Source organism: Piliocolobus tephrosceles, chromosome 9, assembly GCF_002776525.5.
Source record: "Piliocolobus tephrosceles isolate RC106 chromosome 9, ASM277652v3, whole genome shotgun sequence".
In the NCBI taxonomy this organism is placed as follows: Eukaryota; Metazoa; Chordata; class Mammalia; order Primates; family Cercopithecidae; genus Piliocolobus; species Piliocolobus tephrosceles.
The window spans coordinates 10863675-10878265 of NC_045442.1; the positions used below are offsets into that span (position 1 = coordinate 10863675).

Here is a 14591-nt window from a genome sequence, read left to right on the forward strand (position 1 = left end):
CTTCCCAGCATCCAGACTTGGCTTACTGGGTGTAGCACATACAAATAGAGAAGAGTTATAAGAGAAAAAGACTGAACAGAGATTTTGTAAGTGCTGTGCTTTACTTTGCCTAGTTGAGCAAATTCAGGCAGAATTTTCTTAGGACTAATAATTTTGGCAAAGCAATTATACACATATAAATACGTATAGCACTTATATAATAACACAAGAAAATCAATACCTATGAATTTCTAATATAAATAAAATATAATTTAGGTCTTCATTAACCTGTAAAAATGAAGAAATTGAAGATCAGGAATTAAAACTCACTGGAATTATTTTTAGTACTACAAACAGGACTATTTAATTATTTTATAAAATATAGCTTATGTGTTCTAGTTATAACTATACTGGAGCATTTTGTGAATCAAAAAACAGACTGCGACTATCAGACACTAAAGAGTTCATTTAGCCTTTAACTAAGACACATTTCTCCCAAATGCTGAAGGAAATGCTTCCTCATGGCTACGTATGTTATAAAAAAGAATTGGGATGCTATCCTGACTAACACAGTGAAAACCACATCTGTACTAAAAATACAAAAAATTAGGCAGGTGTGGTGGCATGTGCCTGTAGTCCCAGCTACTCGGGAGGCTGAGGCAGGAGAATTGCTTGAACTCAGGAGGTGGAGGTTGCAGTGAGCCAAGATGGCGCTACTGCATTCCAGCCTGGAAAACAGAGCAAGACTCACGCTCACGCTCAAAAAAAAAAAAAAAATTTAGGATGAGTCTGATAAAAATAACATACACGTTCTCATGTCACTGAGGTCCGAGTCATAAATGAACAAACTTATATAAGTTAGTTCTTATGTAAATTCACCAAAATATTAAATGAGTGTAAGACATCCTTTTACACAAAAACAAACATCTTCACAAAAATGTGAATAAACACTCAGGATTCCAAAAGGGGGAGGATGGGAAGGGGGGAGGGTTGAAAAACTACCTATCAGGCCCTGTGTTCACTACTTGGGTGGTGGGATCACTAGAAGCCAGTCTCAGTATCATGTAACATACCTATGTAACAAACCTGCATATGTACCCTCTGAATCTAAAAAACCAAAAAACTTAACAAATATTAGTAAAAAGACAATATTTCTATTTATTTCAGATGTAGTTTCCAGGGAAGATGCATTTATTTTTAGGATGCAAATATATCACTCTTCAACACACACACACAACAGTTACAATCTCTGAAAATTAAGTCTGCCAGAGATAACCGCAATCTCCTTGATTTATATGCCTTAATCCTTCAGTGGGGAACCTCAGCATTTCACACTTTAAATGTATCAGGAAAGGGTTTGGAAAGAAGAATCTATATCAGCTCAAAGAATGAAAAAACCCAACAACAAACAAAACAGACTTCCTTACACTTTCTGGGTTTACTGAGATAAAATGAGATAAATTCTCCCGTTTTACATCATACACTAAATACAAAATAATAATCCTAACAAGGAATAGACCAGTTCTGATATTCGCTTTCTTATCTACTGTTACAATGTGACAGAATGTAAAATTAATGGCCCCAATGTGAACTGATTTTACACATGCCAAATATCACATCTAGTTTTTTACCTGAAATAAACAGTATAAAATTTAAGTTAGTGATCTAAAATAAAGGTTTCAGGTTAACTACCCGGTTCTCCAACAACAGTCAATTAGAAAAAACAATCAAATACTTTAAGCATTCCTTTTATATCCCTGAAACTATAAAATAAGGTCTTCATATAAATTAAAATAGTACTTCAATCAAACAGATATTACATATACTAATGAATTATATTAGAAATCCTTAAACATTTAGAACATACAACACAGAAGTATATATACACTTACTCATGAAAAATATTACTAGCAAAAATAATTTAAGACTGTTATCATGTTAACCCTTAGTATACAGTACAAGTGTAGTAATAATGAACACTGAGGTCACTTCAGTAAGAAAGATGATGATCCTTAAAAGCACACTAAATCCTTACTTTTTATAAATATTTTTGGGTTTTGGCTTTGTAATAAATAGGTAATAAGCATCTGCAGTACACTGTTTATGTTGAGAGCTTATCTTTCTCCATTTTAAAGTCTTTCTCCAGAGTCATAATGTCTTAGAGGTAGCCCAGTGGGCAGGGAGTTAGGATTTTGCAGCAAATCCATTCACAAAGCAATCTTATCATCAATGTGCTCTTGGAGTTTATATATTCGCTGATCAATGTAGTCTATAAGTTTCTTTTCTATCAGTTCCATATTTTTAGAAAGAATCTTTTCCAAATAGGAGCAAACAGGCTGCTCTTCCATTCTGGAAATACATATTTTAAAAATATATCAATTTTCTTTAATATTTTAACAAAACAACTGAACTATACAACAAGCAGCCAACATATATTGCTGAAATTTGTCTCTATAAACTGTGCTGTCTTCTTGCAGGGTATTTTCAGGTTCTAATATACATCCACAACAGATGACCGCAGTCATGAACACATACTTATTTCTTTAAACATTTACTAAATATACAATTGAAATGGGAATATAAAAGTGAAGATGATTCCTTAAAGACCAAGTCCTTAGAAAGGGTCTTTCTGATATGGAGCTCCAAATCAAAACTGATCTTGCTGAATTTATTTTAAGGTCAACATGTATATTTTCCAAGTACTTCCCCAAACAACCCTACAATTTAAACAGTTTTGTCTTCTTTCTTTCATACAAACCTCACTAAAGTACTAGAAAGTTCTAGAAAGTCTAAGTACTAGAAAGTTCTTTGCTAACCTAATATGAAACTGAGGAAGAATTTAACTAGAAGAATTTAACTATGAAACTGAGGAAGAATTTAACTAGAATGGGCAAATTAAAGATTAAAAAAAAAAGCACACCAGTTTCTAAAACTCATGTTGCACTCTAGGGCAGTGATTCTTAGAGTATGGTTCATAGAACACTATAGGATCCTTTTAAAGGTTCCAGGAAGAACCTTTAGTAACACGGAGGTAATACATGCCTTTTTCAGCCTCATTCTCTCATGAATGCACAGTGGTATTTTCCAGAGGCTAAACAATCTGTTATTGATATAGTGATTAATCGAATGTGTGATAGTATATTTTTGTGTTTTCTAGAATTTCCTAAGGTACTAGGTTTAGGGTATAAATATTTGCTTTTTAAGAGATCAATTCAGTTTGTTTTGAGTAGTTATATTGTGCTTTTATGCTATATTAGACTATAAGTACTATAATGCAGAAGCAGACATGAGCAAGTTAATGCAGATTTGTGTAAATCCAAAACAATGTCATTCTTTTCACTGATTTTTTGAAAACAAGATTGTTTTTAATAAAAACTATTGTTTCTATTTATATGCAATTACTATTTAAAAATAAATACAAATTTTAATATAGTCTATATAAACAGATATTCTTTGAGTTCTTCATTTTTGAGATTATAGATCCTGAGATGAAAACATTTGAGAACTACCACTCTAGAAATTGCCAAGCAGGTTAAAAATTATTAAATTAAAAAAATTGAAATACAAAGTTATAGATTCACAAAAAGTTGCAAAGATACTAGGGAGAGTTATCCTGTACCCTTCACCAATGATCTCAATGGTTACATCTTTACATAGCCATGGTACAATATTAAAACTAGGAATTGACAAAAATGTAAAACTTCTGCTCTTAGAATGATTTTATTAAGAAAACAGAAAGGCAAACCAATGACTGGGAGAAAATATCCAAAATCTAAAGTGTTAAAAAAAATCTACAACTTAATAACAAGAAGATAAACATCTGGGCAACAGATTTGAACAGCTACTTCACAAAAGAAGACAGATTCATGACCAATAAGCATGTGACATCACCCTGGTAGAACTGAAGTACTGCTTGTTTCAGCTGAGCAGGGGCTGGAAGTTCAGCTTCTACTCAGTTCTGTTGATAACACCCAGTAACAGAATTGGAATGCTGCCCACTTCCTCTGACTAAGAGATGGAAGAACAGCTCACCATTTAGCTTGCTGATACCACCGCAGTAGAGAAACCAGAGTACAACTGCCTCATTCAACAGGGCAGGCAGGAGGGCAGTATTTCCATTGGTGTTTGACTGGAGTAGGACAAGTACTATTGAAAGGTTTTGTTTTGTTAGGACTCCCTTTTCCTGGTCCTTTGGTTAGAAGGAATAGGCTTTTCTTGAAGCTCTTATTTTTGTTCCCATTGGTTGTCCCAGGTTGCAGACTTCTCTGGCACCCCATACAAGATATATGGGAGGCAAGAAACCTCAACATTACATTGCTCCTCAAATCCCATAGTCCCTAAGCAGTCTGACTTCTTTCTACCTTTCACAGTTCTTGTATGTTTCTTTGTTGTGTTATGTCCAAGGATTTTTATTTGTAAAATGGGGATCTGAGAGGAACGGCAATGTTCTATCTCAGCTGGACCCAGAAGTGTCCCAAGCAGTTTTTGAATCCCTGTATACTATATAGTCTTTCGATTTTTTGCCATTACACATAACCAGTTATCATTGATACAGACTATCAACAATTGAAGACTATGCCATTTCATATAACAAGTAATTATCATTGATGTAGACTGCCAATTATTGAACACTAATGTTATCTTTCTATATCCTAAGACCCACCTTCATTTAAATAAATTAAATTCCTAAAATTTTAACACTGTTGAAAATCTTAAACAAATCTCAACCAATACAAATATCTAACTTTACACATTGAAAAAAAATATCAAAAGATTTAATCAGTAAGGCAAAATAGTTAAGCCAGGTCTCTGGAGTCCTGAATTCTAGCCTAGTGCAATATTTCAGCACGCTATATCTATGTAAAGAATGGGAACATACTAAATACTCAGCCATTCCTTAATCAAATCAAGACTGTCACAAACTTGGAATTATGAGACCAGCGTATGAGGGCCTATATGCTATAAGTAATTCCAATGTTAATACATTTTTTGATGACTTCAAAATTAGCCTAGGTCAAATGTGATTTACAAAGAAAATCTGTTATGATGGCTCATTTGGTACAGTCAGGAAAAAAATATACATATTATGGTTCCCACAGTTGCTCTCCATTCATATGGATCACTTTCAACTTCAACCATTAGCTATGCTTGTAACTCACAAAATGTCTGACAAAATGGACAACACCTCCAGTTACAGGCACTTCTTTCAAAACAATCTATTCTCTGTAGAATAGTTATTCCCTACAAATATATTAATTGTAAGTTGTAAAAAAAAAAGCTGCTAGAATTTTCTATTGAAACAGGTTTTAGGCAGTACTCATTGAGACAAATCTGCTTCTCTTTCTCTTCATCTAATTCTCCTACCTACCAAATCAAAATTACATCCATGTTAAAACAATACTTACCCAACACCAAGAATGGCTTCATCAGGCTTGATGATGTTTTCCTGCCACTCATCCTTATGTCCCACATGGAGATAGCTAACTTGATTATATAAATTCTGGAGAAAAGGCAGCAACTCAGAGTTAAGTATATTTGAGTTGTCATTTGCTTTCTTTGGTAAGAAAGAGGACATTGCATTTTTAAGATCATTTTCAAGAAGGGAATGGTTTTGTGGCACAATTTTACACTCATCAAGCTTTGTAGAATTCTCTTCACTAGATGCCTGTGTACTTTTATCAATGTAAGCTTGTAAGTTTTCAGTCACGTTTCCAGATATCAATCCAGTTCTCAAAGGGAACCGTGTGGAGGATGATTTGTCTAAGGCTCCTAAGGTAGATGAGGATTGTAGTCCATATGCTTGTATCCAGAATTGCCCAACACCAAACTGAAGCTGCTCTCCAATGGGAATACAATTCTAAACAAGGTAAACAAGTAAATGTCAATATTAGTAATCTTGACAGCTACCTTTTAGAGTAACAGCTAACTTTTGGAGTATGAGTCAGGCACTGTGCACTATTTCATCTAATCCACAAAACATCCTTATGAAGTAGGGTAATATTACTATCACTTTATATTAAATTGAGGAGACCAAGGCTAAAGGTGGCCTGGCCAAAGTAACACAGTCATAAATGGCAGAACTGCAACATGAACTCAGGCCACTAAACCCCACAGTAGGGGCTTTTAATCATTTAACTGTAGTTTTCTCTAAAAATATATAAAATACATATAGAATGTTTAGTAAAACAGCACTGGCATATTTCAATGTTTCCACTACAAAGGCCTCTTTAATTTGCAGTAATAAAATGTAGTACTCTCAACTGAGTCATAAGAACTAACAATTTTCTTAGAAGTTTCTGCTTAGCAGTGCTAATCAGAATACCAAAAAATCTGAGGAGCCTACTCACTAATCTAGCAGTGATTAAATAAGTACAAAATATTCATAAAGTGACATAGTATACAGTTATTAAAAATGACATAGGAATATATTTCTTCCTTAGAATGTGGCCTATCTCATATGTTAGAGGAAAATAACTATAGAGCAGCATAAAGGAACATGAAAAATATTTATGTAGAATTGTGTCAATATATATATGAATATGTAAAGAACTATATATGTACGTGTGTATACATAATTTCATATACGTGCATACACATAATTTCATATATGTGACATTTCTGAAAAACCAAGTGTTTTATCTCTGAATATCTTATAGGATTTATGAAATGAGTTTTACTTTTTTATTATAAAAATTTCACACATCATTTTGAAAAAACAAGAAAATCAATAAAGTTATTTTTATTTGGAAGGGGAAAAAGTAAACACTATAAATCATGAATAATGGAATATATTTTCTTTGAGAAAATGGGGTACACCATTCTTTCATTCAGGTAACATTAAATGACAACAGTATACTACACACTTTGATATGGAATTCCTACTTAATATTCTAAATTGTGAAGCAAAAACAAAGCCAGCAATCTAAACTTCAAACACAAGAAAATAAGAGATAACCTTTATATTTATCAAGATATCACACAGATGACCATTTCAGACTCACATGACTCAGAGTACCAAACTTCAGTAAAACTTTCAAGAAAGCAAGTAATCTCAATTCAGAAGTAAAGCTGAGGGGCTGAGACTTCCAACACAGGTCCCCAGGCGCTTCCTTTGTCCAGGACAGACCCTGCCTAGACAATATGTGTGGTTACACCATTACACAGGAGTTGTTTTAGTCATGAAACATCCCCATTTTATGCTCAGAGAGTTACAAAGCTTACATGACATTTTCTAGGGAGACAATATATAGATGTCTGGTTTGTTAACTCCATAAATAAGAACTTTCTTACCAGGAAGTAAGTCTTTTATTAGCATGTTTAAAGGAAGATTTAACATTCTTTCTTCTCCAGGGTGTTCCCCAAATGTCTCCAAATGTAATGATTTGGAGTGTGTCTTGGGGGGCTAGGGGGTGGGAATTGGTTACAACACAAAGTACTGACTGGAAGGAATATGCTTCTACATGCATAGAAAACTCTAGACAGATAGAGTTTATTTTCATAATACACTATGCATAAGACTCATCTGGAGATGCTTGCTTAAAATACTGATTCCTGGATCCCACTCCCTAGGATTCAGGGGATTGGTGAAGGCCAGGAATTTGCATTTTATAAACATTTCAAGGGATTCTTGAAGTTCCTTATCTCTTTCTTGAAATAAACCCACGCTACCCTGGGTACCTCCACATTCCAAAAACCCATTTACTATCAAATCCCTGAAAATCTGATTTCCACCTCATCACTATTCAAACTGACCCTCTGAAGATCTCCAAGGAGTCCTTAATTGATAATCCAAAAGGCACATTTATTGTACATATATTCCATGCCATAAACAAGAAAGACCAGGTATCTATTGCATAAAGCTTACATTTTAATGAGAGAAACAGACCAAAACATAAACAACAGTAAAAACAGTCAAGAGGGCTCTGAAGAAAACGTGATACAGATTTGGAGGGAAAGGCTACTTAAAACCGGGTGATTAGGGAAGATCTCATTAAGGCTGTAACATTTAAGCCAAAATCTGATAGGACAAAGTCAGTTATGCCAAGATCTAGGGAAAGAAAACAGTTATAAGTGTAAAGGTCCTGAGGCAGAAACACATTTGGATATTTATAGAATACACACATCAGAATGTCTGGAGCAAGCTGCCCAAGGAAACATGGGAGGAGATGAGGTTGAGGAGGAAAGCAGGGCTTACATCTTAGAGATCAGGGTCAGGAATCAAGATGAATTCTAAGTGTGATGGGAAGTAGTGAGAAAGTCGTACACAGGATGAGAACTTTGAGGTCATTCTGAGTGTACTGTGGAGAACGGATTTTAGCAGAGCTGGAGGACCAGTTAGGAACCTCCTGAGGTATCCAGGTGAGATCACGGTGTGGGAGGAAGAAAAGTACACATTTCCATCTTTTCTGAAACTCCTCCTTCTGTCATTTCCATAATCTTCAGCTCTCCTGGTTCTCTTAACTCAGCCCATATGGTAGTAGTGGGACTATATTAATATCTGTAGCCCACACATCTACAAGTTCTTTCCTTGCATTATTTAAATTTTTACATCAATCCTGTGATTGACACAGTGTTACCACTTAGATTTAGATTTTGTACATGAAGAATTTGTGTTAAAAAAAAAATGAATCAACTTGCCCAAAGGATGCAGAATTAAGAGGAGACAGGACAAGAGCTTGAGGTAATTTTACCTGACATCAAATTCTTTCTCTTGCTACTCTATCACACTGCTGCTTTCTACATTTCTGGTTCCTTTTTTCCTCTCCCTGTATCTGCACAAATGCAGCTACTCTCCAACGGTCTCCCTTCCTTGCTTCAGTTCCTCCCTTCACCACACTCCGTCAGCTACTATGGGAACACCACTAAACTTCCCTTCCAGCCACTGAAGGTTCATTCCATTTCTCCTAATCCTCTGTTTCCAGATGTTTGCAACATCCTTCCAGGGAATGTTTTATTCACAGCTAAAACTCAATATTCCCAAAACTAAACTTTTCTTCCCCCCAGGCATCCTCCTTCCTTGGGTTGAATTTAGATTATTGGTGTTGACATCCTTAAAGCCTCAATTTCACATCTGATTCTATTTTTCTCCCACAACACCAATATTAAGTTAGTTGTAAAGTCCCAACAGTTCCATTGTTTTAGCATTTCACCATCCAGAATCATGTTACTATGTTCAATCTTAGACCCTCATTCTCGCTCATCTGGATGAGGGGACTAACGTGTAGCTGGTCTTCTCCCTGTAGACTCACTTTCTTTTGATTCACCTTACACATGACAGTGGAAATACTTACAAATTTAAAGTAGCATTCAGACAGGGTGTGGTGGCTTATGCCTGTAATCCCAGCACTTTGGGAGGCCAATGTGGGTGGATCACTTGAGGTTAGGAGTTTGAGACCAGCCTGGCCAACATGGTGAAACCCTGTCTCTAATAAAAATACAAAAAAAAAAAAAAATTAGCCAGGTGTGGTGGCAGGCACTTGTCATCCCAGCTACTAGGGAGGCTGAGGTGGGAGACTCACTTGAACTTGGGAGGCAGAGGTTTCAGTGAGCCACGGTTGTGCCACTGCACTCCAGCCTGAGCAACAGAGCGAGATTCCATCTCAAAAAATAAATGAAGTAGCATTCAAATCTCTATGACCTAGCTGAAATCTACTTTAAACTTCCCCTATTACCCTTCTTTTTCAGAGAAATGAACTACTACTCATTTCTCAGCTACATCCAATTCTTCTAGCATTGAAGATTTTATTCACCCAATTTTTTGTCTGAATTGGCCTTCTTCCAAATTTACTTGCCTAATCCTGTCCTTTAAAGGCCTAGATAAAAATACCACTTCCTTTAGTAAGCCTTTCCTAATCTTCTTCATCGTTCCCCATTTTTATGTTCTAGAATGTAAATCCTTAAAGACAAATTATAAACTGATCATCTTTGCATCCTGAAATGTACTCAAACTAGTGCCTTGTTCACTAAGGTGCTTAATAAATACTTGCTGAATGAATGTGTGAATGAATTCATGAAAAAGTGTGAAGATTTGGCTGGGCGCGGTGGCTCAAGCCTGTAATCCCAGCACTTTGGGAGGCCGAGATGGGCGGATCACGAGGTCAGGAGTTCGAGACCATCCTGGCTAACACGGTGAAACCCCGTCTCTACTAAAAAAAAATACAAAAAGCTAGCTGGGCGAGGTGGCTGGCGCCTGTAGTCCTAGCTACTCGGGAGGCTGAGGCAGGAGAATGGCGTAAACCCGGGAGGCGGAGCTTGCAGTGAGCTGAGATCCGGCCACTGCACTCCAGCCTGGGCGACACAGCGAGACTCCGTCTCAAAAAAAAAAAAAAAAAAAAAAGTGTGAATATTTGTAGTCAGAATATTTTGTAGGAGGGTAAGTCTATGAAATGTTATTTTTTACACAAGTAAATAAGGATAACAGTTAAATCAATTACAAAATTTCAAAGAAAAAATTTACATCACTACATGTACTTATAAAAAGCCATTACTTTGAAATTTTTAATGGTATCTGGAAAGTTATCTATTTCTACTTACCCACTGCTGAGAACTAACCATATTCATCAATTGCTGAGCTCCAGGACATAACCTGACCCCATGGACTCCATTATGGTTTGGATCCTGTCTAGGTTTACCCTTGATTTTAGAGCCAGAGAGCTTGTTGAAGAATTTGCTGAAACTCCTCTCATGCGTATCACAGCTTTACTGATGAACACACACTGCCTTTCACCAAATGAGAGCAACTATTACAATACAAACTTCAGAAAAATAAATAATAATATTAAACAATATTCACCATTTAAGGTCACTTCTTTGTATTATCAGCAAGAGTAAAGTATTCAGAAAAACAAATATAAACTTTAAATATATTTTCAAGTTTTCCCTAATACAGTAATGGTCAGAGGTTTCAATTTATTATGAAACTCAGAAGAACAATTTATATAAGAGAACATAATTTTCAAACTAAAAAAAATACTAAATACATGAAAGAAGGTAAAATTAAAGTTGCATTTATTTAAGCAACTCAAAATAAACTATGTCAATCTGAGACTTTAACACACAGCAGCTTACTGTAGTATTCTTTAACACAAAATGAGGGTGTTTAGAAACCTATTCAAAGTGTTTACTGAATTACTAAATATAAATGAGCCATTTAGAATTATAGGCAGAGTCAAGATGGTCTCACGTAACCCATTGGTTTACACATTTAAAAAGATGAAGTTAGAGGTAATTTTCTACTTTGTCAAAGGATTACCCAATTAGTGAAAGTCTGGCTTAGAACCTGGTTCTTCTGGCTGTTACAACAGTGCCCTCTCCAATGCTTTATGCTGCCTCTCTTCATCCATGTTTATGAACCAAAACACATTTCATGTGTGGCACCGAAAACAGTATCAAAGTGGAAAGGAAACAGGATTTAGAATGAGATAAACCAGAGTTCAATTATGAGTTTGCTCTGTATAGCCTGTATGATCCTGGGCAAATGCTGAAACACGAATCAGAATTAATATGAGGGAGGATAATATCAATGATTTCACATGGTGGCTGTGATTATGTGCTAAAATTTCCAGTACCTACCACTAAGTATTTGAAATAATGCATCAGTAACTTTTTTTTTTACTTTCATATTCTGCTGCCTCAGAATAAGCTTTAGGCAGCTTGGGATTTTCCTAAATGAAATGACCCTTTGTACTCACACATATTTCCTCAGAATAGTTACAAAAAATATTCATCTTCAGAGAGACACACAGAACTATATGTAACCCAAAGACACAGGTCAATCCCGACCCATGACACCAAAGATGTGACCGTCCTTCACAATTAAGGAAACACTGTTAAATTTAAACACTCGCCTCTCATCCTCCCTATTATCCCCTTTCTGCTTCTTAATTCTTATAGCCTTTCTCACCACCAAATAAAACACAGTTTTATTCAGAGTGTGCTCATTACCTGTCTCATTCCATTTGAATATAAGCAACACAAGGGTAGTCGCTCCATTTTATTTTATTACTGCTGCTTCCTAAATGCCTGCTACTGTCTGTATCTGGTATCAGTAGGCACTCAAATATTTGTTGAATAAATCACTTTATTTAAATGACTTTGGAAGCTATTAATATATACTACCTCAAACAATGTCTTGGAACAATCTGATCTGTAAGTGTGTTACCTGCCTGCTATAAAAATCATTAACTTTTTCCTTATTCTTTTTATTATTTTTTTCTTTTTTGAGACAGGGTCTCCCTAAGACACCCACGCTGGTCTCAAACTCCTGGGCTCGAGGGATCACCCTGCCTTGGCCTCCCAAAGTGCTAGGATTACAGGCGTGAGCCACCATGCCTGGCCAACTTTTTCCTTAAAGTGAGTCTCACAACCCTGTACAAAGTAATGTGGAGACAAAGAGAATACAATGCTTTATTTTCTTTAGTCCTCTAATTTACCCATGAGGTAGGTCCAAGGAAATGTAGAGATTTTCCCAAGGTTACTCAGCCAGTGAGTAACAGAATTGTATTACTACTTTGGGCTATTTGTAGCTCAGTACTCTTAGACTCTGATGACATTACTAAAGTTCACCTTAACAAAATTTTTCATATTCAAGGTACCAGTCCAAATAGCTTTTGGGTGCTTTTCTCTGCAACTTCTCTAATTCTTGTCTTTTTAAATATAACGGAGCCAAAATGTGGTTTTCTTGGCACCATAGTTTCATATAAAGATAAACAGGGACCAAGTTGGACTAACTGTATGAACAAACCAACAGTACATAAGTATATTATACATAAACATTTACAATTGTCAAATTAGTTAAAATTTAATGATGACCTACCTTTATTTTACAGGCATGAGTGGAGGATGCCACTATTAAGTAATTTTTGTAGAAAATAATTTCATGTGTACTAAAAATAAAATAGAATAAAAATTATTTTTTCACTTGTATAAATTATCATTTTAAACAGCTGCAGTAAAAAATAAATAGTTTCCAGGTCATTATTTAAATCCTGAGATTCAGTTTGCCTGGTAGGGGACAAACAGTTGAGATCCCTTCTCAAGTGACCTCATTAATAACACTGTGTCATGTATTATTTCTAATATGCACAATATATAAAATAATTGACGTTTTGATTTATATTAAGGCGAGATTAGTGTAGATGATTCCTATAAGGGACTAGAGAAAAGATCAAACTATAACACATTGAATATGGACTAAATAGGCTGGTGTGGCACAACCTTGGGCTTGTAGGTTCCTTACAAAATACGTGATCAAAGTTCCAGACTGACTGTCAAATTAATTTCTGGAAAACAGACCATTGTGAGTTTACGGTGAGAGTCAAGAAGCAGAAATAAGGACTGCACTCTTGCCTGGACACTTTAACTAGTATGACCCTCTCCAGGCTCACCTCCCCTTTATTAGCTCTAAATTTCCGCATTCCTAAAAATGAGGAAGCTGAACTAGATTGCCTAGAATATGCTTTAATGGTCTAACTTTCTATGCCCATAGTAGATTTTTATCTTCTCTTCTCTAATGTAAGCATCAATGTCAGAGAATCAACCAATATTGCAAAAGGTGAAGAGCATAAAAACACCAATTCAGAAGAACACTTTTTTCCTGTGTACAAGCCACACACCTGTCATCCAGGACAGCACAAACATCCTTGCCCCTACTGGTTCCACAGTACTCCTCTCCTAAGTACACTTCCATATTTCTTACTGAACTTAAAATGCCAATAGAAGCGATTTCTTCACCTCCATTGGGGCCACACCCCAGGTAAAGGAAGCAGGGGTTTTCATCTTGGTTGTTCAAGCTTCTCTTCTAAATCACCAGATTCTGGCTAAGAAAACAGGTGAAAACATCACACAGTATAGTTTCTGAACATGGCTCATAACCCACTCGTTAGGCCATGGGGTTTGCTCTAACAAATGCTCAACACAGAATTCATAAGGAAATGGAGACATCACACATCAGGGCTTCCCCCTCTATTTTCTCCTCAATCATCAACCTTCTACTCAGTCTCCTGCAATTGATTCTCGGATAAATTACTGGATCCCTAATGTGTGCATAGCAGTAGGAACAGAACACAATAAAAGACAAACGGCGGTCGTCGATAGCTGGGCTTTTTACACAGCCTGTTTTGGTGAAGACGAGGTGGCTTGTTTCAGGGTAGATGGGGGGACTGACTTAGACAGCAGCCCTGACGACCTGTCACGCCTAACGGGGACGTTTATGAAATTCCAAGTCCTGGTCACCTTCCCCCGCTCATGCCCCGGGGCCTCGGGTACTTCCTGGCCAGACCCATCCCGGTCCTCGTCCCTACCTCGCAGCCCCGCTTCTCTGCAGATACCTGACACCAACTGCTCTCCTGGATTCCGGGCTCAGACCCTCAAGGCTCCCCGAGGAGCGCGGCAGTCGCAGAGCGCAGCGACCGGGTCCCCGGCGGCCCGGCGCACCCTGGAGCAGGTGGCGCCAGCAGCTCCTCCCAGTCGAAGTCGCGGGCGCCGAGACTGGCCCCGGTGAGGAGGCTGTGAGTCAGGGCCCCGCCTGCAGATGGCATCCCAGGAAGAGGCAAGCGTGGGTTGGCGGTTGAGGCCCCGGTCCTCGGACCGCGTGTCCATTGCGCTGCCTCCTG

At 36.9% G+C, this 14591-nt stretch overlaps 1 pseudogene; it reads right to left on the reverse strand.

Moving 5' to 3' along the window:
* Window positions 1–2093: 2093 nt before the first annotated feature.
* LOC111550773 lies at window positions 2094–14577 on the reverse strand (annotated as a pseudogene).
* Window positions 14578–14591: the final 14 nt, after the last annotated feature.